We start from the raw sequence: 24,164 nt of genomic DNA on the forward strand, positions 1-24,164 counted from the left end.
TAATATAAATGGCATATTTAATTACTTACTTCATGCCATCTTCTAAATTATTAGCAAGGATTTTTTTTTTCTCTAATTTAGAAATAACCCCTTCTGTGAAAGAAACTACTTTGCTTTTTATACATATTGGCAACATTAAGTGACCTTGTAATACCTGGCCTTTTTTAGCAGCCCCGAAGTTACATGGCATCATACACAAAGTTGGATTCAAGCCCTTTCCACAAAACTTTGCACTTAATTCTGTCATGCTAGAGAGAAGTAGTGCATGCCTAACCTGGGATCTTCTTCAAGAGCCCACATATTCCCACAGTAGGATTCCACTCTAGAGACCTTTTGCCTGAAAGACATACCTTGTTTCAGAGTTTCTCACGGGTATTTTACATCAGAATCCCTTCACTTTGAGTCAGAACAGCTTCCAGTAACTGCCTCATACCTGGCTGGCCAGAAGCCCCCAGCCCTTCTCCCCGCTTCTTACACTCCATATAGCTGATCTGTTTCTGAGCTTTTAAAAAAAAATAATCACGGGATCCCCAATCAGGCTGGATCTCTTTCCCTTAAAACGGCCACCAATTTCATAACAAACATGAAACCATCTTAAAACAGCTAAAGGAAACAGAAACTTGAGAGTTCAGACCTGTATCATTTTATTTGGCACACCAAATTATTACACACCAGCTACCCTAGATCAAATGCAACAAGATATAATACGAAATGACTGAAGCACTCCACAGTAAACCGCAAGACAACATGACATGACGGTAAGAATTATTTCTTCACGAAAACAATGTTTGGAAAGATATAAACAGTCTCCTAGCCGCAAAGGTTTCAAGTTTGTTACCTACCGCTGTTTTCTGAGCATGATAAATAGCTTGTTGTGCACAGGATTGAGATATAATTCCACTTCCCATAGCAAAATGCAGGCATTCTTATCCTCCTAGCATATATCTGGCCTCCACACATTGCTGCTTTCAATATTCACTAAATCCTAAGAGGTCTGAGCTAAGAGCATGCTAGGTAAACAAACAGATACAATTCTTTCCCAAAGGGACAATCGAGGAAATGATTGCAAAGTATCTTCAGTTCCAGTGACTTGCTGTATGCTAACAATCCCTTAATTCCCTCTCACAACTCCTTGCTTTCAATACTATATCACGATCTTTCATTTGGGTCAGTTAAAGAAATTCAGCAGAGGCGATCTATTAATATGGCAGAGAAGGACATCTAGCTAAAGGAAAAGCAGGAATCTGCCTTGCTTTTCTTTATAAAGAAAATGAATGATTCTCAAAACAAAGAGATTCTTTAAAATGGGGGTTTGAAAAGTATAATTATTCATTAAGATCTTCACCACATATTCAAGATCTTCTCTAAATATTAAGTTCTATAACTGAAACCAATGCAAGAAGTATACAGTGGTGAGAATAGAAGCTAATGAAATCCTTCTAAACATTATCAGAAGCTGTGAAGTGATTTAATTAGTATGGCCAAGTATCTGAAGCAGAAGAAGAAGCTGTTAGATTCTTTTAACAATACCAAAAAACCTCCTTCTGCCTTATAACAGCTCTTTCATGCTTTCTAACCAGGAACTGATCTATAGTCGCAAATCATAAACTACCACACCAGAGCACAAGAAAAGCACACAAAGTACCTAAAAATGAAGCCTAACCAGAGTTTGCCTGGATAAATCTGAGAAAATTATGTTCCCTCTTGGCCCCGCGTGTCTAAGAGATCTTCCAAAGCTGCTTTCTTTCCTGACAAAGGATCACTCAAAGAGCCACTAGTGTCTCTTCCTGGAAGTGCTGCCACCTTGCCAGAGGGACACACATCTCACTGTTTGCTCCCCAGCCACTGCCTTGGGCAATTCATAAACTTTGCGACGGCACTGCAAAATTCCCTATCTGCACACATGCTAATAGGGGGCTCAGCAGCTCTGCACTTGGCAGCATCAACCATTTTTATCCACAAGACCAAAAGGAAGGGGAGCTGTTTTCCCAAAAGCCCAGATTTCTAAGCAGTTGCTCAGAGTGCAGCTTCTGTGCCAATCTCGGTTTTGAAAGAAGAGTTTAAATCACATCTTTCATTTGCAAGATGAAGCCATAACAATTAGGCTTTATTCCAAAGCATTTGCTTTCTCACAGATTTGTTTGCATCTATAATGAAAATCCAGCACTTTCTTTTTTTTTTTTTTTTTTGGCATAGTCAAAGGAATTGGGAAGATAACCAATTTGGATGCAAACTAACAAAATGATTGTCCTTTCTCAAAAAAAAAAAACAAAAAAACAAAACAACAATAACTAGGCATGTCAAGGGAAAGCAGGAAAACAGATAACAAAACCAGCCTGTTTATTGAAATAATTTTCTTCTAAGTCTATGAAGCTTCAACTACATACATAATAAAAATCAGCGCTGTTACAAAAGTCAGCACAACGTAAATGACAGCACTGCTAGCTGCAAAGGCCAGTGTGGACTGTGCTTAAGCACACCTAAATACAATAACCCCACCTTCTAAATATAATAACTTTTTTATCAACAAGCTAGCCTTGTAGCATTAATTCAAATATTTTTAATCACGAAAGTTAAAAGCTGTGGTATAAGAGCATACAACTGATTTGGGGCTTCAGTTTGTTTTTCTTCCTTGTTTTCAAACCAGAGTCCACTTGCAGTGCTCACGTTCAGAATTTGTACAGCAGAGAGAGAAGGCACATATAAGGGGTACCCTAAACCGGGATTTTCCTTTGACCCATTTGCTAGGGTGGCCTTGCTGAGTAAACGCAACTGCAGGGTGATACACTTCATAATTTGTAAAACAAACTCTCAAATCACAACCATATGCAAGATGTTACATTGAATCCCGGAAGCTTATATATAAATGTCTTATAGAGATGTATAAGACGGACTTTTAACCAACGGTGAAATGAATTATTACTGCACTCAGCACAAGAGAAAAAATTATACCCATTAACAATCGTTCACACAGCTCCAAAAGTCATAGCACATTTAAATATTCATCTTTTTTCTAAAGTTAATCCTATTATCAAGTAACATTTTTTGGTTAGCCAGTCTATTAGTGCAAAATATTGCAAGAAAACTCATGGAATTATTTGTAATGTAAAGCACACACTAAAAGAAAGCTGGGGCAAGGGAGAAGATGGAGTCTATTAAATTTTGGTAGGAAGTAATGATCAAGGACTTTATTTTTTTTCCTAAAAAAAAAATAAATAAAATTTGTGGATTTTGCTGACATCCTCTCAGGGAGTATAGTGTTACTAAGCTCAGAGAAAAATATTTCTGGTTTTTTCAAAAAAGTATTTTGATATGCAGTAGTTTGAGTTTCCCCGGGATACAGTATATAAGAAGGATCTTTCCCTCTAGCACTCATCCTATTTTTAGAGTATTACTAAATTTTGCCCTTGCATTATCCATGCATCTTAATAGGGCCCCCTAAGGAATTAGACAGACAATGGAAATAATCAGACGGCTCCTAATGAGAACACACCAGGAGGTGTGGGAGTAGGAACCCTGAGAAAATGGATCAGGTCGTGGAGGAAGCCTACCGTTTTCCCCTCAGACTCTTCTTTTGCAAAAACCCACCTGTGACAGGCCATCTCCTCCTCCGCCGCCGCCGCCTCCTCCTCTTCCACACCTGGCAGATGGGAAGGATGCAAAGAACACAATGCTTTTGTTAGTGTCATTAATGCCAATGCTTCATCAGATGCAGATACGTGTGTTCACATTACTCAGTTTACCTGCTGCCACACAGCATCAGGAAGAACCAACAGCTTTGGATCCTTGTAAGCCATTTCTAGACAGTGAAATGAGAAGACTAAATTAAGGCAGCTCAAAGGGGGAAAGTGCTTACTAAATAACTTTTATTAGAAAAATGCCTTCTAAAGCTTGTGCAAGGCCTACTACACTCTCAATAGCGTTTTTCCTAAGCTACAATTTCACTCTAGGTTATTTAAAAAGATATTCTTACAAAGGTTTCACTGTAAAGGGCAAGCACACACACATAACAAATAAAATTGTGCAAGCTTTTCTTTTTCTTTTTTTTTTTTTTAAAGTGAACATTACTCAATATCTTCTTAGTTCCTTTTTTTATTATTTTCCTTTACAGATCTTGCTATAAAATGAATGTAGAAATAGAGTTTACTGCTTTTCTCTGCATTTTTTTCTTGGAAGGACACAGTTTGTAATGGATTCCAAGATAAGCCCATTTGAGAAGATAAACCAGGAGAAAAAATAACTGTGCAAGAAAACATGAATAGTTTTATGCTGGTGTAACTCCCTGAACTGACTTATTTCGGGACCAGACAAGAATCTGTATTTGTACATTGGCTGTAGTAGGAGGGCAGTAAGTTAAGACCACCTACTTCCTTCTGAAGTCACAGGGAGTCTTATCAGCTTGAATCTGTCACAAAACTGCAACGTTCAGACACATATACGCTAAGTAGGGTATGGAAGGTGGGAAGGAAGCACATGAGCCATTTCCCCACACAAATAAAAGTGCCAAAAAGATGGGAGCTGGTGTCCAGTAAAATTTGCCCTAATCAAGCTGTAGTCAGACCTGAGAGCTCAAAAAGCATTTCTAGCTTCACCAGCCTAGAAGTATTAACAGCAAAAGTAACTCTTCACCCTTTCTGTGTCTCACAACAAATCCCACTTTTACATCAGGAACATAGCTAGCCTATAGAACTTGCAATAGCTTAATTTAAAAAAAAAAAAAAAAAGTACTCTTTAAAATGTAATAAATTATGTAAATAGCAGTATCTACACTTTAATATAAACTTTTCATCTGTAAATACTATCTTCAGGAGGTAATTTACACACTAATACATAACGTCCTAATAAACTGAAAAAAAATATGGCATAGACTGGACAAGTGGCTTTCTGAAGACCCCTCAGGAAATCTCTCAGTGGCTTAAATAAGCTTCAGACGCACATTTACCAATCCCGTTCCAGACCTTTATCTCACTTGCTTATACTGAGACTTAGAAAATTAAGATTGTCATCAGGAAACATGTTCCTTAGGCCTAAATCACAACAGTATTGGTGAAAGCTGAGGTATTTCACGTTTTCCAGCTTCTTCTCTGGCATTACCTGTTCTCTTTGTATTTGATTTCTCTTGTCCAAATAATCAACAGATTTTCTACACGAAGCCCTCACAATAAGAAGCTTTCTTACTGCCCCTGTAGCTTTATTACTGTACACTGGTCATCAGTAAAAGAATTACTTCTCTCTCTCTGACGACACAGGGTGCTAACATGAGGCAAAAGTACATGATTACCATTACAACAGGTACACTGCCTATTTACATACAGAGAGAGTCAAGGAGGGAGGGAGAAAGAGAGGGAGTGAGGGACACAGATCTTCAGGAGCTTATTGACTTGGTTTCATGAGTACTGGTAATTACAACTACAACTACTGAAATTCTCCAAGGAACTGAACAGAACTTGTACAATATTTTTCTTCTTATAAAGCAATGCTTTTTGCACTCCCTCCTTTTAATGCTGTCATCCAAGTAAATCTTCTTGATGAAATAAAATGATCGTCTGCCTTCAGTGAAAGAAAACAGAAAATAAGCGGTACTTGTCCGCATTATGGTAAGCGCACAGGCGTTACTTTACTGCTATTAGTAGAACTGTACTATCTTCTACATGTCTTTTTGTTTCTACAGTCAAATATAACACAAAGTCTTCTGCAGCTTCTCAAGAGTAATTTTAATTTCAAAAACTGAAGCAAAAACTACCTCATAAAGCATTTTTCTCTAGTACCTTCCATTTAACAACTGGCATCCCCCAGCTATGAAAAACATTTAAGCAAACATTGAACGTTTTGTTTCCCAGTCTCAGAGAAGAAAAACAAAAGAAACATTTAAGAAATCATTCTTAATAGTAAGTAGCATTTACTGTCCTCATCTCTTCCATTTTTCTTTACCACAAAAGCGTTTACTACACAAAAGCTTAACCTGACTGAAACTTACTTTCCCTGTTTCTGCAATGAAAATCCATAACGTGCAAACAAAAGCTTACTTATTGCAGAAAAATACATTTTTTGCCAACTTTTGAAATACAAAGATTTAATCACATCATCTATTACAGTTCTTCCTAAAATGTCATTCACCAGTGACTGCTATGATCTCTGAACATCAAATTAATAGTCTGTCTACACGATAGCTTTCTTGCTTGATGAGGCTGTGCTTCTCACTTGTCATTCAAAGGAACCCACTGTAAAGTGACTTTCCAGTTTAATTGGATTAGCCTGCAAAAATATCGCTCAACACATCCTTTTCAGTCTTCCTGTTTCACCAGCAAATTCGAAACTAAGTAGATTCATTTTAAAGAGGAAACCTCTCACAAAGATCTACAGGCTAAGAAAACTAAGTGACCCCATGGCCCAATATAAGGAATCAGTAACAATATAGACATTGCCGCTGAAAGACTGGATTAACTGAATTATTTTTCCCTGTATTTACCAAATACAGAGATTGATATATCCCACAGATGCATATTCCTAGGGAAAATGTGAAATGTCAAGGCTTTACCACTTCACCAGAGCAGATAATTAAGTAATTAGAACAATTAAACGTTGACAAAGCACCAGCGACCCCCAGGTGAATTACAGCCCTGAATTATGAAAGCATTAGCATGGGAAGAGGGAAGACTTTGGCACATATGTAGGACAGATTAAATGCGGTGGTAGGATTGGTTTTACAATTTATGCATTTATCTTCCAGATGTGCTCAGCAGTCCACAACTTTTACTGTCAAACTGCTTATTTAGGTGCCTGGGGGGAACTCATCTAGGTACGTTTTCTCTCTGAAAAGCCAGTGAATTAGAAAGCAGAGAGTACATAGTCATCCGTACTCTCACCCTTTTACACCACACGAAAGGGATGAAATAGTATGACAGTGCCCTAAAAGAGCTGTGTCCATCTGAGTGAAATATGTCCTTCAGCCCAGGCACCTGGGACAGCTGATGTTCAAGGGGCCCTTTTCGAGAATCGTACTTGGGACATCAGTGGCTGAATTGTGCCAGAGGCTTTTAACCTGTGTTGAGAACTGACTGCGCTTCAGCAGCTGCTCTGACTGTGTTCGTGCAGAAACACCCTATTTGCTAAATAAGGAATATGAGCAGTATAGCCATCACAGCATGTAGTTCAGGATAAGATTCCTCTTTTACTGTTAGGGCAGGCTTGCTTTACCTAGTGTTTTTGGGGGTGGAGGGTTTGGGTTTCCAACACATTGGACTGCCTGCTGTGATGAACCAGCTCCAAGTAGAACGAGCTGGCCCCTGGGAATGGATGCACTAGCTGGATGGACAGCAGGGACAGCAGCACAGACACAGCCTCAGAGGATGGCAGAGATGGGCAACACGTGTAATTCCCAGCAACTGTCAGCTGTGAAGACTGCAGCTACCAGATTTGTTGCAAGCGAGAGTGTGCGAACATGTTACAGGCTGCAGTCCTTTCTAAGTGGCAAGCTGTTTTAAAAATGAAGAAAGAGCAGGGAAAAATGATATGGGAGAGATCTATGGATACTCAACAAAAATTCAATACAAAAAAGGTCACATACAGGAGATTTCACACTTGTTTCTCAAAAGCACACTTCATGTTATTCTTTTCTGCAATTGTTAATAACGTCTCATTTCATTGCCTTTACAAAACGGGAAGAAAGACCCCTGAGAAAAGAAGATTAAAGACTATTAACTCTTTGTTTCTAAACTGAATTACACCATTTTCACAACAAAAATATAGTAAGATGGCAATTTGTCAAATAATTGAAATATGAAATACGCTATTTAAAGCCTATTTGTAATATCTGACATGAAATTATACAAAATCCTTATTTTGAAGTGGGGATTTACTCAAAACTGAATTTTTAGAATTTTGCCGCTTCAAGCCAAATCATATATTGACATGATTTAACATAACTTACTTCATTAAAAAAGATATATAAATTAGCTGAAGACACAAAATGGGTAAAAAGTATCAAAGATTATAGGGTAAGGAACAAACCTTTCAGAGTGGTTTCTGTAGATGAACCATGTGAGTGAATAAGTAGCTCTCAGAGTTCAGAGTAGAGAACGGAGTAGTGTTGACGTAATGAACAAAAGTAGGTGGATGGTTCCAGTTTGAAGCAGAACATCTCCCACTTCATCAAGGCTGCTAAAAATGATTCATTCTAGGCTACAGCATTTTACATGCCATGGACATTCAGTAGGTTTTTCTTCCTACTTGGCAAAGGAGGTGGCAAAGGAAATGCTTTTCTGATTATGTTCCAACAACCTTTGCTTTCATTTAAAAAAAAAAAAAAACAACAACAACTACAAAAAACCAACAACCAAAACCCCATAAGTTTGGAAACAAGGAAGAATGGGGAAACTTAAGCCTAAATGAAAGTCAAAATAGAGGGGAAAATACAAAACTGAAACACGAAATGTACAATTGGGAAAAACAGAGGGAACGTGGAAAAAAATTCAAAGAAATTCTTAAAAGCAGTATTATGGAGAATACTTAACTTGTATTTCTATACCAGGCCTTAATTAATGTTTAGGTTACATAGCTGCATTACCCTAGTGAAAGTTCCTCTAGAGGTTTCCACTGCAGAAAAAAATAGCATCCATTCCTCAGGAATAGCTAGAAGAAATAAAAATACCAACAACTCTCCACCACTACCCCCTTGGACCTGTGCAGCTCCTGAAAAGACAAGTCTTCTCTCTGTAAAACAGCACAAAATAAATTAATGCCATTATTTTGTTTAGTAAATAGCCTAGAAACAGGAGTTTTCAAATAGTCATACTAATACTTTACTAACAATAACATTAATGCTCCAACACAGATCGCTGGTTTAAAAGGAAGTAGTAAACAGATAGAAATCAAAAGCTGGTAAGTCATAGCCCTATGAAATAAATGTTTCTGAACTTGCAATGACCACTGACAGTACTGAAGTATAGCCCAGTTATGACTGAACTGACCATATTTTGCCTCTCATTATACTTAAATGCATACCAAAATTGATGTTCACTGAACTAGGAACCCAAACATATGTTTAATTCTGAGCACGTGCTCTGCTAAAAGCAGCAGAACTAAAACCCATATCCTATAGTAAAGGAGGTTAAGTAGAGTCAAGTGCATTTTTAGATCATTATCTACCAGTATGCATATCTGTTGAATGACTTATGAATATGAGAGTTTTATTACTACTTTTCAGATCCACCCTGTATGTCTAACAAAGTTTAAGTTTGATACACAAGGCTAGCAGTGCTTTCTTTTGTAATAATTGCAAAAATTAATTTTCAGAAGAGTTTCTTATCCATTAGTATTTTGCTGGCTCACAAACTAACCAGAAAGAGCAGAATACACACACTTTTTAACTGGAACTGAGAAACAAAAATATGCCTAATGGCTATAGAGAATGCCTACTGATAGTGGCAAATTAAACGAAAACCTAAGGATTTAATCCAGTCCATTTGGCAGACACTGAATAGCATGATGCACTGCGTATGAGAACTAGGTGAATGAACAGGAGCACTCTGAACTGGTCATTTAATGAGCCACACAAAAATTTGACTCATAATTCACAGGTTAAATTTCCATACACTATGACGATCAAAGAATCTGTACCAAGAATAGGCACTTGACTTTAGGAGGGTGGTGTAAGGGAGGAGACATAGAAACAGAAAGATGTAGAAAGAGAGTCATAGAGAGGAAATTAAGACAGTAAATAGAGCAATAAAGTTAAAGTACAAACATGATCACCAACACTGAAAGTTATAAAGAAGAGATTAATTTACCAGTTCAGAATTTAAGCAGATACTGTTCCTGTATTTGCAGCTTTGAGAAAACTGGAGTGGCTAAAGATTAGCATTAATCACTAGAGTCTTCTAACAGAGAGCAAGTCTATTCACCATAGCAAGAAAGTCATGTCATTACTTCTTGGAATAAAATTTAGTGGTAGCACATCAAGTCCTTTGCAATAAAAAAAAATACTTGCAATGGGATAAATGTGCGATAATACACATTTCCTCTTTGTCACAATCACACTAAACTAATTAGCAGAAAAATCAACACGTGCACTATTTTAATGGCCAGACAGACCAAAAGAACAAAGACACAGGTTTTAGATTTCAGAACAGCAAATTTCAGCAAATTCCAGCTCGCTTAGAGCTTAGTTGGGAGGGATTCCATGGGAAGCATGGAGGATGAAGGAGCTAGCAAGTGCTAGGAATTTTTCAAGAATGGTCTACTGGAAACACAAAAACTGTTCATCTCCTTTAAAGGTAAGGGAAATAGGCAGAGCAAGAGACCTTCTTGGCTTAACTGAAAGCTTCTGAGTTTGCTCAAACCCAAAAGAGAAGTGTACCAGCGACGGAAAAGCAGATGAATTCTCATTGAGAACTACAAGGGCATTGCCAGGGTGTGCAGAGATGCAGTAAAAAAAGCAAAAGCAAAACTCAAATTTAAATTCACCAGAGATGTCAAAAACTACAAGAAAAGGTTCTTCAGGCTCGTAAACAACAAGAACAAACAGAAGGAAAATACTGGCTCACTGTTAAACAGAAGAGGTGAATTAGTCACCAACAACACTGAAAAGGCAGAGGTTCTCAACACTTTCTCCACCGCTGCCTTTACCAGCATTGTTGGGCCCTAGGCCTCAGGAACAAAAATCCAGGTTGATGCAAACACAGACCCACCATCAGTGAAGAAAGAGTTGGTATGCAAATGACTACAGGATCTTGATGCCTTCACATCAATGGACTCTGACAATATCTACCCGAGGGTGCTAAGAGAGCTGGCTGACATCATTGCGAGCTTAGTCTTCACAATCTCTGAGAAGTCATGGAGATCAGAGGACATCCCAGAAGGCTGAAAGAGTGCTAATGTCAGCCCCATCTACAAGAAGGGTTTAAAGGTGGATCCAGGAAATTATAGGGCCATCAGTCTTACTTCAGTCCTTGCAAAAGTTATGAAACAAATCCTCTTGGGGGCTTTCACAAGTCAAATAAAGCACGTGATTGGGAAAAGCCAGCAGGGATTCACCAAGGGCAAATTGTGCTTGACAAACATGATCGTCGTCTATGACAAAGTAACCTGCTTGGTTGATGTGGAGCAAGCAGTTCACATGGTTTACCTGGATTTCTCCAAGGCTTTTGATATGGTTTCCCATAGCCTCCTCCTAGAGAAACTAATGCATTACGATCTAGACAAGTGGTCTGTGCAGTGGGTGGGGAACTGGCTGTCAGGCTGCACCCAGAGGGTGGTGGTAAATAGTTCCTTTTCAAACTGGCAACCTGTCACAAGTGGGGTCCCCTGGGGACTGATACTGGGACCAACACTGTTTAATAGCTTCATAAGTGATCTGGATGATGGTATCAAAGTGTACCCTGATAAAGTTTGCTGATGACACCAAACTTAGTGGGAAAATGGAGACTTTGGAAGGGAGATCCACCCTGCAGGACGACCTGGATAGGCTGGAACAGTGGGCTAACAAGAACCTTATGAAGTCCAACAAGGACAAGTGCAAGGTCTTGCACCTGGGAAAATATAATCCAGGAGTGCAGCACAGGTTGGGATCTACCCGGCTGGGGAGCAGCTCTGTGGAAAGGGACCCGGGGGTCCTGGTGGACAACAAGCTCCATATGAGTGAACAGTGTGCTGCTGTGGCAAAGAAAGCCAACAGGATGCTGGGTTGCATCAACAAGGGCACCACCAGCAGAGATAACGAAGTCATTATCCCACTCTACTCAGTGTTTGTCAGGCCACACCTGGGATACTATGCTCAGTTTTGGTACCTGCTATACAGAAAAGATGTGGACAGGCTGGAGAGGGTCCAGAGAAGGGCCACAAAGATGATGAAAGGAATGGGAAGCCTGCCATATGAGGAAAGGCTGAGAGAACTGGGTTTGTTCAGCCTTGAGAAAAGAAAGCTTAGGGGAGACCTTATCACCATGTTCTAGTATTTAAAGAGTGGTGACAAAGAAGATGGAGACTCCCATTTTACAAGAAGTCACATGGAAAAGAGGAGGGGTAATAGGCACAAGTTACTCCTGGGGAGTTTCCAATTGGACACAAGAGGAAAAATTTTCAAAATGAGAACAGTCAGCCATTGGAATAATCTCCCCAGGGAAGCGGTGGATTCTCCAACATTGGACGCTTTTAAGATTCGGCTGGACAGGGTGCTGGGGCATCTTGTCTAGACCGTGCTTTTGCCAAGAAAGGTTGGATCAGATGATCCTTGAGGTCCCTTCCAACCTGTTATTCTATGATGCTATGAAATTCCATCAGTAACCAGAAGAGAAAGAAGACCATTTAAAATACAACCAGTTTTGTGGGCTTATTTATGTAATTGCGCTCTCCAGGTAAAGGGCACTTTCTCCCACAAAAGCTAAATAATTTTTGCATTTTTGAGCTTTCAGCAGATTCAAACTTCTGGAATTAAATCTGAAAAGAACTAAGAACTATTGCAAACTTCACTGTCTTTTAAGTGCAAAGTGTCTTCTTTGATGTGTCCTCCCTGACAGACACAGCAGGGTATTTGTTTTCTAAAGGACTTGTATCAAAATGAAACCTACCACAAATAAAATTCTCCTTCCATGAAGAAGATAAGAAAAGAGTAAACAACATGACAGATTGGAGTTGCATTAGTAATATACTACTAGAAGACTTTTTCATACTCCAGAGGAACATATAACGATATATATTGGGGGGGTGGGGAGCAGGTGACAACCCTGTGTGCAGGTAAACTTGGTGTATATGTATATACACACAATAAATAAATAAGACTCACATGTCCCTTCCAGTCATCATGTATTTACTCGGTGTTGGCTGTGATGACTTTTAGTGGTGATAATATCAATGTAAGGTTTTACAGTAGCAAATGCATGTATATATATATAGTGCATGTGAACTATTTTAAGTTAAAAGGACAGAGGGTGAGCCCTGTGTAAACTGTCATTAGAATTATCTTGTTCACCTCCTGTGGAAAGAATTTAAGCCATTTCTAGTGCTAACATAAACTGTGAAGAAAAAAAACAACAAAGGCTCATCTTTATTTAGACAGCACATTATTATAATGGCGTGGGGAAAAAAAAAAATCAATAAAACCTAAGTTAAAAGAGAAAGAGATTATATCAGATTTGCATACTACTGAAAAAGACATAACTTCCCAGGTTCTCCTTTAGTGGAGACGACCATTTACAACATTAAGTTCTCCTCTATGAAAGCAGATGTATCACTAACACTAGATGTAAAATGTAGACATTAAAAAAAATACTATTACTAAACATGCACCCCAGAGAATATTAGAGAATATTAAGGAGAATTTAAATTATTTTACCAGAAATGGTTGTATCAAGTTCAGATTGTTACGCTTTTCCTTAACAAAAGGCAAAAGAAACAAAACAACCACAAAACCCAAACTCTATAAGGCTTGCAGAGAGGGTTGTCTTTGTTTTTACTTATTTAAGCACTTAATTTCTCCTCTCTCTGCAGCTAAGTAAAACCAGTAGGCAGGTCTTATCTTGGAGACAGGGAGACCCTTGGTTAATGACCCTTGGTAAAATCTTTGAATTTTTTTTCCTCTCACATTAGGCAAGCATGGCACATGTGCAGGCAAGCCTGGCAACCCAAGACACAGGTACAAGAAGCATCTTATGCCTGCCCAGTGGCCCTCAAAAGCAAGTCCTTCGGCTGTCCATGAGTTCACAGGGACAAGAATGTGACAGCTCCGGAACAGCGCAAATCGGGGAACTTTAGACAAATTGAAAAGGTTCTTCACAAGATAACTGACAACTTTTCTGCTTCCAATAAGTACCAAATAAATATTTCCATCTTTTCCGTATTAATTTGATGGTGAATAACCTATACTGTTCTTATCCTATATGATGTTGTCCTCTTAAAACTCTATTGCATGTGACTACTATGAAATGTCCTGTTGATATCCCCACCAGCAAAAAAGCATTACAGACACCACTGGTTAAAAGGATCCTTCATGACTAGGGAGGATGTAGGGCTACAGGGACTTAACAAAAGATCTCCGCTTTGTTTCCCGTCATTAGTTAGTCAAATTGCACTTAACAGAGGAAAAGTAATTTCTTAGACATGACTGCTTGTGTTGAGCACAACAGAGGTAACTTTGTCAGTATTCCCAAACACTGTGCTGGGAAACTCGGCCTAAAAAAGGATACAGCAGGAAGAGGAAGGACTCGAGGGGAGCAGCCATGTTTATGCAATTTTTGTGCCATGGACTAAACAGACTTGCCTGTTACATCCTTTGGAAGACTTGCTACACTCCCTTTGGTTCCTGAAGACTAAAGAAACAGATGCTGCCAGAAATTTTATTTACCATTTGCACAAAGCTAAAACGTTCCTCTTTTCCATCTGAGAGCAGCTATCCCCAGCTTTTTTGAAGCAGTGCAAGTATTTTTCATATAAAGCTAGACCTTACAAACATTCAAAAATGACAGATATTATCTAAAACATTTTCACTTTCATTAAGTTTTATTCATGTAGGAAAGAAATAACCAGACTTTCAATGTATAGAAATCCATTGGGCTGTCCAGGATTTTCTGGTTGGCTGGCAGCCCCCTTAGAAACTGTCCTCTTTCACTGCGTAAAATGAGATGCAATAAACCTAGCACTCAAGATAACATCTACCTACCTCAGCAGGATAGGGACAATAACAAATACAGCTTTCATTATGACTGTAGGCTATTTTTCTCTGAAGGATCCTCTCTCACTCAGAGCATAAGATAAGTACATTGTAAAAATAAGTAAGGATCACAGAAAAAGCTTCTATCTGTAGAGCTTTGTAAGAGTTAGAATGTGTAAAAGTGAACAAGGAGAAACCAGAAGAATTAACATACAGTTCCTGTAACTTTGTGCCCTCTGGAGAAATAGATCCCATCCTAGCATCTGCCAAAACGATCCAGGGTGGTACTGAGCAAATCCCCGAAGCCGATTTCAGCTCTCATTAGTGGCAATTTCACTCTTCAGTAGTGGTAATTAACCATGCATTCTTCACACAATTGTGATATTGACAGCTGACCTATCTCAAAGGAGTCATCCCCAGATAGTGCATGCTGTTGACTGATTGTGTGAACTCACTGTGAAGAGTTGCTATGCTTCGGAAGACAGATCAGTCTGTTCTAGTTGGGCACTTTCAACAGCACAGCGTGGCTCCTTAGAGAGCTTTGAAAATGTCATTAGCCATGTTACTGTGCTCAGTCTCACACAAGAGACAGCTGAACTAGTTCACCCACCTGGTGGGAACAGAAGTAACCTGTGGTCCTCAAAGCAATCTTGCTGTCACAGGAGACTCAGCTTCACCTCTTCATCAGCAACATCAGCCAAAAGTAAAAAGTTATGACTAAATGTCTAGAAACACTCAAGATTCTTCTGTGTTTGTCACAGAGGTTGTGGGGCCTGAAGCCACCGTCTGCCTACAGGTACATATGTCACCACGGGCCAAGGCAACACCAGCACCAGATCAGGCATGAACCTTCAGTTCTGATGGAAATCAGGAGTCAAAAAGACAGTAAGAGATTTTTCTGTGTTTTAGCGAATAGGTTATCAGGAAACAAAGGCACTAAGTTACTGATAGAAAAGAACTAATCTTTTACTCACTTGTTTACCACTAGGTAAAAAAGTCAAATACCTTCAGATGATACAAGAGCAACCTATAACCCGAATATATTGCAGGGAGAGATGAGTATTTGGGGTTCATCTCTCTTATCAGCATTTTCTGTCTTGGCAGTATCTCAGTCCAAACATTGTCTGATTCGCTTTCTATCAATAAGCACCTCTCATGTTAAAAACTTCTGTTCTTGGGACTTTTGGATGAGGTAGCTGAAACCAGATTTGGAACATGTACTGCTCCCTCTTCATCTTGTTATCCTCAACTGCGGCAGAAACCTATGAAGAAAAAAACCCCACTGAATTAAAAAGCATCATTCCAAAGTTTGAAATGTGAAAAAAGAAAATCTAATTCAAAACACAACAACGCAGACAGGTACATAACAACTTGCAGACTAAATAAGGTTACATAACGTACCTAGATATTTAAACAGCACCATATGCCTATATGCACTCTTAATTGTTGAAACATGCAGCAACAGCTTGTGGAAACAACTGGCCCTTAAGCTCAGTGATGGCTCTGAACACAGCTCCTTCCATGCTGCATTTAATCTTGTGATCAGGTTGGAAGAGATACAGGTAAACAAGTCTAACTAACTGCCCACCTTGCTTGACAGGTAGAGAACCCCACTCCCACCATCACTTCTCCTCCTGAAACCTCTCCATGAGCCTGTAAAACACTCTAATATAGCAGGAAGTTTACCCAGGTGGCGAGAAAAAAAATATAGTTTTCTATATAACAAACTGAATTGACTCATGAAAGGGCCTAACAAGTGAAAAGAAAGAAAAAAAAAACCAAACAGTGCATCATCTCAGCTTCTTGTGAAACTGCAGTCTCAGTTTCATATATCTCAGTTCCTTCTCAGTAAAACAGGAATATTCATAACATTGTACCTCAGAGGAGTTTGTCGGAAATGTATTCAAATAAATGCCTCAGAAGCACCGAGAAAACCATGACGCACTATACTGAGTACTGCAGTAAAGTCCATGAGGAAATTAATAATTCCAGCTTCAGTGCGTATTCCTGTAATTTGAAATAAATAAAATATAAGGCCAAATACTGAATGAAGAAGATAAAAGTGAAAAATTAAATAGCTGGTCATGAATGGTGAACACCATTCTTCCTGTATGCTAAACAACTCACTGGTCCTACTAAACAAACAACAAACCAACCAACCAAAAAAAAAAAACCAAACTCCAAAACCCAGATATGACCATTTAATTAAAACTTATATTAAAACACAATTGTATTTTCTGTTTTTCTGAAGAAAATATGAAAAGGCAACGGTAGATAAATTCTGCAAATGGTGCCAAAGCTCACTGTAAAACTAATAATGTTGAGAACACTATAGCTGGTGATGTCCCATCTGGCCAGCCTGGATACCCTGTAAGACAGGCTCACCTGAACAACATGCCCTTCAGAACTCCCAAAATACAAAGCTAGGCACCATGAAATGAACAAGCTACAGTTATACAGTACAGTTGTACAGATCTACAGTACAGATGCAATACAAAGGAGAGGCAGCTAATGAGATCAGATTGAGCATAATGCTACAAAAACAAGGGGAAAAAAAGCCAGTATGAGGCTGTAGCTAAGACATTAAATATGAGGTTTTGGTGTACAAATGAGGGGAATGTAACATAAAGCAAGGAGATGACACTGCATAGCATTACCGTATTACTGAGTTGGTGCTTCGCTCTCCCTGAAATTCAGCAATAAGTAGTAAATTTCACGGGTCAAGAGATTTTATAAGCTTCTGCAGCCAAGCCCTCTGACAGAAACTGGTGCTCCCAAGGATAAAGTTCCTGCTTATCAGCAGCGAGCACAATCAGAACAGAAGCCTCATTAGTTACCATTGGTGTTTTGCTTGCTACATCTGCAAGGTTGAGTTTGATTAGCCGGTTGTCAGGAAAAAAAAATTAGTATGTATAAACAGAGAAAGTCAGTTGTGAAACTCAAAAACATTTGGAAAGCGCTGATTACAGTACTGACCTTCAGATGTAAATACATTCTGCCATGTGTACCACTGCAACACGGATGTTAGAACCTGACAGGTTCTAGAAAAAGTAAATCAGCAATGACAGATAATAGGAAAGTGTGCAGGCAAAGAGGTAGCTGAAGAATTTCTCACACACTCTGAATTTTTTAATTTTTAGGGCTTGGAAATCTCTGTGTTTCAGGATGCATATTTCTCATAATGTACTGTTTGGGCTTTATCTTTTTTTCCCTGGAAAATCTCACTGATATTTCCTTATTTTTCTTGTTTACCAAAACTTAGATAACATTAATTTGTGCAAGTCTACACTTACTTGCACAGGAATCAGAAAGACTTCTTTCACTTACATTTTGGGCATTCAAAGATAAAAATATATCCCACTATTGAAATCTCTAACACATGCCATTAGGAGCACATTATGTACTTTGGTTCCAAATGTATCAAACAAAGACAAATCGAGGATGAATTTCACCCCAGAGGAACGCAAGACAGATAAGTTATTCATTTAAAAAGGATGGAGAACCAGAGAAAAAATGGTTGACACAATTAGAAAAAAATTAACCTCATATCAAATGCTAAGAAGATTTAGATTGTCACAGTAAAGTAAAGGTTGGCAAGGTGTAACAACCCTTTAATAAGCTAAACTAGCTCAGTTGACAAAAAAAAAAAAAAAAATCAACAAACCTTCAATCCATTAAAACTCAATACCAATACTATGTTAGAAATTATTGTTTTGAAGGCAGGCAATTTGTATTTTTTTTGGTGCAGAAGACAAACAGTCAGCAGGTAAGAATGTTGACCTGGACTAAATTTCCCACTCAGAGACATTGCAGCTATGGAGAAAATTATCTGTCAAAGGAATGAGAAAAAGACGCGTTTTGCCATTTAGAATCTGTGTGTTTCAGAAACAGAAGAAACATTTGAGTTGGATGTTTCACTCTTTGAATCCATCTGAGCCTGATTGAACTGACAAAATCTTATTTTGAGATGTGTGTTTGCTGGTTATGTGCTGACCCACATCTTATTTGTCACTTTTTACAGCTTTTATTTGAAGTATTAAGCCCTGAGAAAAGTTCTAACAGTAACGACTGTATCAGCTTAAAGCATCTTGCTCACTGTTAATTTTTTCTTTCATGGCAAAAGCACAAATTTTAAAAAATAAGCCAAATTAACAGCTTATTGAAACTCTTGAGGAACACAGACAATCAGAGCAGCATGGTTACCAGTAGTATTATTATGTAAGAAGACTAAGGAGAAATGGTTAATCTAGTGTACATACTAATAAATGGGTCTAGATTCAGCAAAGTATTAAAATATATCTTACAAGGTGTCCTAAGTGTCATCCCATCACCAAGAAGTCTTTAGAAGCTCTAGGGAAATCAGAGTGAGTTAAATGATGCAAGTAGAGCAAGTGATTGGACAAACTGAAGCAAATAAAGACACTGTGTCTAACAAGGTGACAGTACATAGAGAAACGTGTTGCACATAGAATGGCACAGACCCCAGTAAACCATAGACGCATTTTCAAACACACACACCTTCTCTGGAAACAGAGTGAGCAGAAGCACACCAGCACACCCGCATTTTCATAGTCTGACATAGAATTTCTGCTGCTGTCTCTATATAAATGTAATGCACGACATAATACATATATGTAAAATACCTATACATGAAACAAACAGTTTTCAGTTATAAAATTAAATCACACCTTGTACGTTACAGGAACGGCACTCACTGAGACCCTTTTGTCTCCTGGCCTGATACCTTACCCTCCTGATGCCAGTAAGGTAACCTGATGGTGTAAATGGGATCGTACCAAAAATATGATCTTGAAAGAACATAGAGAAAGCTTTGTTTCCCTGAGCAATGAAATAACTCTATTATTTCCCTGACCTAGGAAATAACCCTAATATGCAGTTTTAAAGATGCCTTTCAGCCAGCGTAGCTCCCTGCCTCACCCACAATTGCTTCTTTCTGGCCTGCTACATTGTAGGTGGGATTTCTGCTCAGACATGCATCAGCTGCCCCAGCAGGTGAACCCCCTCTGGTGACATATGTGTGAAGGGTCCCGTCGGGGACCTGCAGGAGGGGGCTGCCAGGCAGCGCCCAGGAGGCCAGAGAAATGGGCAGGAGGGCTGACACGTGGCCATTTTCTGATATCTGGGCAGGGTCGGGCACGGTGACTGATCTGACATGTCCCTTATCAGGACAAAAAACAAGCACTTCAGAAAATGCTTTATTTGTTTATTTATTTTAAACAATGCCTGCCTTGTAGATAATACCTTCACCATTCAAATACTTAGCCAGGAATGGTAAAATTTGGTTTTCATGTCCTGCCCATCTTCCATCTCTTCAAAAAAAGTCACCAGTCACCAGGTCATCAGTTTAAACTAGGTGAATTCACTTTGCATTTTCAACTGTGCCTCTCATGGGAAAAAAACCAAACAAACGAAACAAAAAAAAACCCACCACAACAGAAGCCTAAGAGAAAGAAAATTGAAGGAGTAACCTCAGTCCATGTTCTCATGGTTGGGACACCAATGTAGGATAAGGAAATCCAGACCCTGGTTCATGCTTACAGGACTATCTAGATTCTTCTCAATGGCCACCTCAAATCCATAAACGGTTGTGAAAACAGGACTGGAAGACAAGATTCCCCTCCCTCACCCCATGCTCCCACCCCCCCCCAAGGTAAAGGTCCTAATTGCTGGACTGAAGAGGCTTTCTTACTCTCCTCTGTTCTTCCCTTACTGCAAATCGTTAGATAAAACATGTTAATTGGCAGAACTGTTGTATTGCCAACATCTGCCTTGATGGAAAGAAAGAAGATCTGCTCAGTCTTTCAAAACAAATGCCAATGTGTATCTGTGTTGGGAAGGCTTTTAGTCTTCATACTTGGAAACAGATAAGTTTCTGATATCTGGAGAGAAGATTTAAGACATAGTCTCATGCTCTGCATTTTCTCTGGCATTTTGACCAACATTCAGGGTTTTCTAACTTGCTTTTCTGAGCCATTCAAATGCCACAGTGCTGTTTGTGAGTCTGCATTCCTGACTTTAGATTGTGTTCTTTTGCCTTTCAGGAAACAGTGTCTTAAGCGTGGGCAATGTCTAACTCATGGGCATTTTAGGCCATTTTTAAAATTCTAGGTCCTAGCATAGTAAAGAGTAGCTTCAGTTGTCTCCAAGTCTCTCATTCCTCCTTTACTTTGTATTCCCACCAGCTTTAGCAAGGCATTAAGGCTATCCGTAGATGAAAGTCACATATTCTGGCGTAATGAAGTATATTAGCCTCTTCACTATGCAAAGGATTTAAAGGTTCATCAGTGGTAAAATGAAAGTAAAAACTAATAGAACTGGACAACCCATGAACTGCAAATAATATCCATGATAATTTTGCCTCTCTGGGGATTCTGATGCCTTTTTCTAGGAAAAAAAGGCAAAGTGAATTTACTAAAACATCTGAATGGACTATTCAGCATATATACAGTATTCATCATGCAATATCCAGCTAAACAGCGAAGCAAAAGAACTGTTCTACTTTCTTTAAATTTCAGTTTGTAAACAGCTGATGATACCTAACTAAATCCAGCTTTTCAAATATTATCAAATCTGTCCTGCCTGAGACAAGTTATCCTGCCAAAACAGTCTGCAGTATCAATAAGTTGAGCTATAAACTGATCAGCAGGAGAATCATATTGATGATTATATTGTTAGGATAAGACAATTGTCAAGCATTCACTCTGCAAGAAAATACAGAGCTAATGATGGGAATTTGCAGCATTCTCTGCTTGCAAAACAGCTGTTCGCATATTTGTAAACAATGTTTTCCACTTTCCCCTTCTCCCTTCCATTTTAGCTCTAATGTCTTATTTGTAAGATAACTAGAGACATCAAGAAAATTGTGTTTTTATTTCCATGACAAACATAACTTAGAGGGGAATAATAAATCTAATTTAATTTAGTTTAGCATACAAATTGAACTATTGCTTGTATAGCTTATCATTAGACCTTCATCTATATCCATTCCTTCCTTCATGTGTTTATAAAATTAGCCAGATTTGCAACTACTAAAACCATCACAGCTCACATCACCCACAGTGCCATCACACTACCGGCAAGGGAAGCTTTGCCAGCATTGAGACACATGAACACCGAATATGAAGAAACAGATTCTAGTTTGTGACACTACTATCGCCTCCCTCTGTCACAGGTCACACCAGCTGTATCTTCTCTGATGTGCTAAGCAGCCCCCAGGATGCCCGTGAAACTGAGACAGTCCAGTTGCCTGTCTGCTGGGAAACGCCTGGGGGCCTTCACATGCCAGTGGGGTGGTTATTTTTGAGCTCTCTCTCACTGCATGTGAAAAGCAAACTGGCACAGCACATAGTTCTGGCCCAGTCTCACAATATCCCTTAAACGTCAGAGTTCGTTCCCAAACCAATATTGCTATTTTTACAGATACAAACAGCTTCTAGGTATATAAAAAGTAATTACATCAGTAGGTTACAAATCACTTTCTTTTCATGAAAAGGAATGGACAAGAGGTAAGAGAATGCACTAGAAAAGAGAAAAACATTACTATTCATTTCGTTTAAAGGAAAAAAAATAAATGCATTTTAACCTGGTTGACATATAAGCCTCAGAAACTGGCTGACAAACTGCAATCAAAACATATTACTTTATGAAATCAGAATCCAGTCAATTTCTGTTTCTAAGCAGAGCTAATTCAATTATCTGACAGGTGTGAAACTGCCACCTTAATTGCATGCATTTAGTTGGTGCTAGATAGAACACTGACGTAAACGTGAGAGAATAGAGATATTAATATGAAGGAAACTGGAAAAGTTAGAATGTCAAAAACGTACTGAGGAGACAGTCAAGTGAAATGTCACTGGGAAATGAAAGTCAATGCAAAATTATTTGTATAGTGAAAGGAGAAGAAATGCTGGCAAGAAATAGCATTGACAGCAGTTTATACACATTCAGAACTCAACATAATGAGGAAGCTAGAGGAAGGAAATGCAGGTGTAGACTGTTCTCTAAAATACATTGAACATCAGAATCAAAAAGAAGAGGAGCCTTCTGACACCTAGCAATAAATACTGCCCAAGAAGATAATGCAATCAAGCCAGTTAAGAAAAGAGTAACACATTATTACTGGTAGAGGAAGGTCTTCTGCTGTTAACTTATGTAAATTTTCCTTCCTCCGTCAACCAGCAAGCCTGTTGACACCCCGTTGAACTTGTGTTCAATATGATTTCTTGAAACAGGGTTCTAGCCTGGTTTTGAAAAGATCCTGTTTTCTTACCTCATCCGGGATGCACCAGCCAGGGAGACCCAGATTGGCCAGTTAATATTCCTGCAGTAAGCAAAGTCCTTAGATATTTATTACCATGCATAATGTAAAGACTCTGGACTAGAGGCAAACAAAAAGAAAGAACAAAAAAGATCAAGATCAACAGAGAACATTAAGATAACTGCTTGTTTTTAAGGTGTAATGATCAAGGAGAAAATCACTGTCTAACAATTATAGGAACATAAATTGGAGAATCAAATACATTTCCTAGATCACAGGTAATTAAAAGTAGTTTGATTAGAGAATAAAATGAATACAATACGTGCCTTATAGTCACACAGTATAAATTTTGGAAACATTCAGAGTATGTTCCCTGAGGAAAACAATCCAATTGAAAAATTAAATCTTGTCAAGATCTAGGTGTAGTCCAAACAGCTTTTCTGTTTCTAAATCGTATGGTTCACAATTATACAAACCCTGCTTTAACAACATCCTTTCTCTGATATCTTGGAGTATAAAGGCAGACATTTCTGATTATCTTTAGAGGAGATACGAGTACTGTGCACCATAAAATAGACAACAGACAACTTCTCTAATTAGATCCTTTTCTATGATACTAAGAACGGTTCTGTGACTGTCATGGTTTAACTCCAGCCAGCAGCTAGGACCACACAGCTTCTTGCACAGTTCTCCCCCTTCCTCCCAGAAAGGGCAGGGAGAAGAAGGAGAAGAGGGGAAAGGGAAAGGAAAAAACCTCACGGGTTGAGATGAAGACAGTTTAATAGAAAAGAAGAGGAAAATAATAGTTACAATAATAATGCACAACTCACTCTCATCACCCAGTGAATTGGTACCTTCCTGCGCAGTGATCGTGGATTCCCATCGCTGCCCCTGGCCAACCCCCATTTATATACTGAGCATGATGTCTATGGTATGGAATATTCCATTGGCCATTCCCTTGTTCTGTCTGTGCTCTTTCTCACCTTCTATGGGAAGCCAAAAAGAGTCCTTGAAAAGTATAAACATTGCATAGCAACAACTAAAACAATATGCATTATTGACAGTCCTGTCACAGCAAACACTAGAAAGAAAATTAACTCTTTCCCAGCTGAAACCAGGACAGTGACCTTCTGATTCTGAGGAAAATAAAGGACTCCACTTTTAAAGCTTTTATTTTGGCAAATTATGTTTTGTGCAATTTCTATCAGGATGTTTGTGTACCACTGAGAAAGCAGATAGATA

At 38.7% G+C, this 24,164-nt stretch overlaps 1 long non-coding RNA gene across 1 annotated transcript; it reads right to left on the reverse strand.

Annotated features, from left to right (window-relative positions):
• Nucleotides 1-15,423: 15,423 nt before the first annotated feature.
• On the reverse strand, nucleotides 15,424-23,890 carry LOC128905978 (uncharacterized). Its single transcript, XR_008465037.1, has 4 exons — nucleotides 23,753-23,890; nucleotides 22,935-23,042; nucleotides 16,522-16,651; nucleotides 15,424-15,906 (listed from the first exon to the last, which is right to left on the reverse strand). It is a non-coding gene; the product is annotated as an uncharacterized LOC128905978 (long non-coding RNA).
• Nucleotides 23,891-24,164: the final 274 nt, after the last annotated feature.

Source organism: Rissa tridactyla, chromosome 2 (genome assembly GCF_028500815.1).
Source record: "Rissa tridactyla isolate bRisTri1 chromosome 2, bRisTri1.patW.cur.20221130, whole genome shotgun sequence".
Taxonomy (NCBI): domain Eukaryota; kingdom Metazoa; phylum Chordata; class Aves; order Charadriiformes; family Laridae; genus Rissa; species Rissa tridactyla.